The following is a 5,544-nucleotide window of genomic DNA, read 5'->3' as shown; positions in this document are numbered from 1 at the left end:
AATTAGTATCGGTCGGTTACTCGTTTAAGCACTACGAATTAACCGATTTATCGTTTACTTGCTACATAGTGAATATAATATACCTCGTTTTGTCACGAATGTCACATTCTCCCCCCGTTAAGAAATTTCGTCCTTGAAATTTAATGTGTCATCGGTTTTCTTTTTAGGGAACAGGTGTGGGTATTTCTTTCGGAATTCGTCCTTTCGTTCCCAAGTATATTCGGGTCCTTGTTTTGAATTCCACCGAACTTTTACCAATGAAATTTTGTTGTGTCGTAACTGTTTGGTTTTCCCGTCCACAATTTCTACCGGTTCCTCTACGAAGTTGAGCTTTTCGTTGATCTGAACATCTTCCAGTGGTACTATTGTCGTTTCATCAGTCAAACACTTTTTCAGATTCGATACATGAAACACGTCGTGAATAGTGCTCAGTTCTAACGGTAGTTTTAATCGGTAAGCTACGGGACCAATTTTTGCAATAATCTCGAAAGGTTCGATGTATCTCGGGGCTAGTTTACCAGTCTTTCCAAATATTATAACACCTTTCCACGGCGATACTTTTAAAAACACCTTATCACCTATTTTAAAAGATAACGGTTTTCTGCTAACATCAGCATAACTCTTTTGTCGGTCGCGGGCAGCTTTCAATCTTTGCTTAATCTGGTGAATCTTATCGGTGGTTTCCTGAATTAAATCTGACCTTGAAATTTGGGTATCACCCACTTCCGTCCAACATAGTGGTGATCTACATTTTCGCCCGTATAGAGCTGCATAAGGTGCAACTTTTATACTACTGTGGTAGCTATTATTATAGGAAAACTCAATAAGCGAGAGATGTTGATCCCAGTTTCCTTTGAAATCAAGTACACAAGCACGAAGTAGATCTTCTAAGGTTTGACTGGTTCGCTCAGATTGGCCGTCGGTTTGGGGATGGTAGGCGGTACTCAAATCTATTCGAGTTCCCAAAGATTCTTGTACTGCTTGCCAGAAATGTGAAGTAAAGTGACTGTCTCGATCTGAAATAATCGAAAGAGGTACTCCGTGTCGGGATACAATTTCATCGATGTAAATTTGAGCGAGTTTTTCGGTGGTGTAGTTGTTACGGATGGGAATAAAGTGTGCGGATTTGGTTAATCGGTCAACAATTACCCAGATATCATTGTGTCCTCGGGAGGTTTTAGGAAGGTGCGTCACAAAGTCCATGGTAATTTGTTCCCATTTCCATTGTGGGATTTCGGGTTGTTGTAACATTCCCGAAGGATTTTGATATTCGGCTTTAACTCTTGCACACGTTGCACATTTACTTACATACACGGCTATATCCTTTTTCATGGCAGGCCACCAGTAAAATTCTTTAACATCCTTATACATCTTATCAGTACCTGGATGAATAGAATATTTGGACTTATGTGCTTCATCAAGAATCAACTTTCGGAGTTTATGAAGTGTTGGAATCCAGACCCGGTTTTTGTAATAATATACTTCATCAATTTTCTTCTCAAAATTCCTTTCATTCCCATGTATTTCTTCTTTTTCTAGCTGATCTGCCTTCAAAGCCTCATCTTGTGCAACACGAACTTGTTCGGTTAGGCTACTTTGAACAATCATTCCGAGTGCTCATACCCTTAATGGTTTGACTCTGTCTTTTCGGCTTAAAGCATCAGCTACTACGTTGGCCTTACCCGGATGGTATTTAATCTCACAATTATAATCATTTAATAGTTCTACCCATCTCCTTTGTCTCATGTTTAGCTCTTTCTGATCAAATATGTGTTGTAGGCTTTTGTGATCAGTATAGATAGTACATTTTGTGCCGTACAAGTAGTATCTCCAGATCTTCAATGCAAAAATAACCGCTCCCAATTACAAATCGTGGGTTGTATAGTTCTTCTCGTGTATCTTTAATTGTCGGGAGGCATATGCTATTACTTTCTTTCCTTGCATCAGTACGCATCCTAAACCTTTACGAGACGCGTCACAATATACCACCAATTCATCAATTCCATTTGGAAGGCTTAATATTTGAGCCTCACATAACTTCTGTTTTAACGTTTGGAAGGCCATTTCTTGTTCTTCTCCCCATTCATACGCTCGATCTTTTTGAGTTAGGAGGGTTAGAGGTTGGGCAATACTTGAAAAGTTTTCAATGAATCTTCTATAATACCCGGCTAGTCCTAAGAATTGGCGAATTTCTCTTGGTGACTTAGGCACTTGCCAATTTTTAATGACCTCAATTTTACTTGGGTCTACTTGGATCCCTTGATGGTTCACAATGTGCCCCAAAAACTGTAATTCTTGTAGCCAAAATTCACATTTGGACAACTTTGCGTATAACTTTTCTTGCCTCAATAATTCTAAGATTTCCCGCAAATGTTGTTCATGTTCCTCCTTACTTCTCGAATATATCAAAATGTCATCGATAAACACTATCACGAACTTGTCAAGGTAAGGTTTGCAAACTCGGTTCATGAGGTCCATAAACATTGCAGGTGCATTTGTCAACCCAAACGGCATAACCAAAAATTCATAGTGACCATACCGAGTTCAGAAAGCTGTTTTTGGTACGTCTTCTTCCTGAATTCTTACTTGATGATAACCAGATCTAAGATCAATTTTCGAAAAATACTTCGCACCCTGGAGCTGATCAAACAAGTCATCAATTCAAGGTAAAGGGTATCTATTCTTTATAGTCACTTTATTCAATTCCCGGTAATCAATACACATTCGAAAACCCCCATCTTTCTTTTTTACAAATAACACTGGTGCTCCCTACTGTGAGTAACTATGTCGGATAAAACCCTTGTCTAGAAATTCTTGCAATTGGTTGGATAGTTCTTGCATTTCAGAAGGTGCAAGTCGGTAAGGTGCCTTAGCAATGGGGGCTGCTCCCGGTATCAAATCAATACGGAATTCCACTTGTCGGGTCGGTGGTAAACCAGGAAACTCATCGGGGAATACATCTGAATACTTGTGTACCACTGGGATGTCTTCCACTCGTTTTTCCTCGGGTTCCTTAACTGTTACACTCGCCAAGTATATAGTACAACCTTGGCGTAAATATCTCAATGCCTTAAGTTGGGATACGAGAGGCAAAATAGTACCAGATTTCTCACCTTGAACAGTCATAGTCTCATCATTCGGAAGAGGTATCCTAACAGTCTTATCCTTACAGACAATTTCAGCTTTATACTTAGATATCCAGTCCATACCGACTATAACATCGAAACTTCCCAATGCCACTGGAAGTAAATCTATAAGGAATGGGTGGTCGTTTAGGATGAGGGAACAGTTTTGGACTATTCGGTTAACAAGTATAGACTAACCGTTAGCGAGTTCTATAGTATATTGTTTTGTTAGTTCACTAGCCGGCATATTTTCTAAGGGTAAGAAGTTAACAGATACGAAACTTCTATCGGCGCCCGTATCAAACAAAACTGAAGCATACTGACCGGAAACTAAGAATGTACCTGTCACCACATTCGGATCATGACGCGCTTCACCCAATCCTAATACAAACGCGCGTCCCCTAGCTGCGTTGGAGGTTGATGCTTGTGCTTGGTTACGCCTTCTCACTGCACCCTGATTCAGCTTGGGGCAGTATTTCCGAAAATGATCCGTACAACCACATTCGTAGCAAGTACGGAGGTTCATGGTGGGTGGAGTTTGTTGGTTGAGTTGTGGGCGGGTTGGTTGAGGTCGAGGTAGTTGAGTTGATTGCGGTGGACGGTTAACAGTGTTGGTGGGGGTTCTACAGTTGGGGGCATAGTGTCCCGTTCTTCCACACTTCTGAAAAATGATCGGTTTGCAATCACCCACATGATGAAAGTTACATCTTCTGCACTTCGGTAACGTCCCTTTATAGGTCTCTTGTTTTACATTAGAACTAGTCATGGCATAACTTCGGGTATTCGGACGGGCCCGTTTATATTGAGGGTTCTCTTGCATCCTTATCCCATAATTAGATCGTTTCAAACTCGATGTTTCCCTCGGCATTCTTATCACACCACTTCTCATAAGATCAAAACTAAGAATGTACCCCGACTAGGTAGTTGCGGAAGCGTAAAACGAGAATGTAACAGATAATACTGGTATCAACAACATTGTTTATAAAGAAATTCACAAACTAATTTACATCATATTACATGGGTTGGTACTATGTTTACAAACTAGATGAGAATCACATAACCAGTTCACGGGCTTCTTATTCATTACTACGTATTTGCATCTATTCACAGCTATTAAACTTTCCTTCTAACACCAAGCACGTAAGCAAATCATCCAACTTCGGCTTACCTGAAAAGCATGTTAAAACGGGTCAACTACGTCTACTTGGTGAGTTTCAAGTTTCACGAGTATCAACGAAATCAGTATACGAGTTTGTAAAGTTTACAGTGTGTATGTATACATGTATGTGTATGATGTATTATACTAAGCCACAAGTGAAACCGAAACGAGCTAAAACACATGGCCACCCCTGCCCATGCACTCCCGTTGGCATTTAACAGCCACTTTGCCCCAAGTATGTACTGTGTCTAATACCACATAGCAGTATGTAATAAGTTTAAATGAAAATGTGCAACTGGGTTAACATGTTCCGGCATACCCCACCGGCTCTGTCAGTTGGGTTTGTCAATCCGATAGTACTATCCACACGTCACCGGCACGAAGTTATCACTTGTGTTTGTGGGGACTTTCAAGTGTTAGTACTTAGATAATTCACATCACCACACGTTTTCAAGTATATAAGTATATGTAAACATGCTTTCCACCACAAAAGTTCGTAAAGCAGTTTAGAAAGTGGGGTCGTGAAACTCACCTTATTGTAGTTCGAGCGGGTAATATACGTCAATAAGTGTTATGCCTCGATTATAACTCGTATCCTATAATCGGTATCGTACTGTTAATACTAGTACAGTGTTTAAACCAAATTGGGCCCAAAACATGACCATAGTCTTAGATTGTGACGTTGTATACTGTAAAATACTTAAAATCAGATTTGGCTCAGTTTCACCGTTTTCCAAGCCTAGCCAAGTTGATCGTTTACGCGTTTCGAGAATATGTAAGATCATAAAAACTTAAGTAAACATATTGATTGATAAAATGATTTAATTTATAAAAGAATTTTAAGGTTTCGGTATCTGGATTGATCGCAGGGCGTTTCCGTTTTCACACGGGTTTGATTATACAAGACGCGTACAATCCACCCGAATTGTCCGGAATTCTCGTAAAAAGTTCGTTTTTATCAATTTCATCCAAAAATACAATATTTGACCACTTTTTATATTTTGACGTACCAGTCAGTCCGTTAAACATCAAACTGCCGGTTTCGTTAAAACAATAATAATTTAAATCTTTGATTAATCATAACAAAATATGTACTTATATATAAATTATGCAAATTTTTGTAAAAATACATTAAAATATGGAGAATTTTATAAAAATATTTTCAGAAATTTTATGATTGAATTTTTATTTATAAAAATTCATTTAATAGGTTATAATCGTGTAATAAATGGCCCGTTTATATCAAACGACCTCCAAAAA

The sequence above is a fragment of the Bidens hawaiensis genome, unplaced genomic scaffold, assembly GCF_021521415.1.
Source record: "Bidens hawaiensis isolate Kalapana, Puna unplaced genomic scaffold, B.hawaiensis_p1.1 tig00004759_1, whole genome shotgun sequence".
Classification (NCBI taxonomy): Eukaryota; Viridiplantae; Streptophyta; class Magnoliopsida; order Asterales; family Asteraceae; genus Bidens; species Bidens hawaiensis.
The sequence above is the reverse complement of the archived record's forward strand: the minus strand, read 5'-3'. Positions refer to the sequence as shown.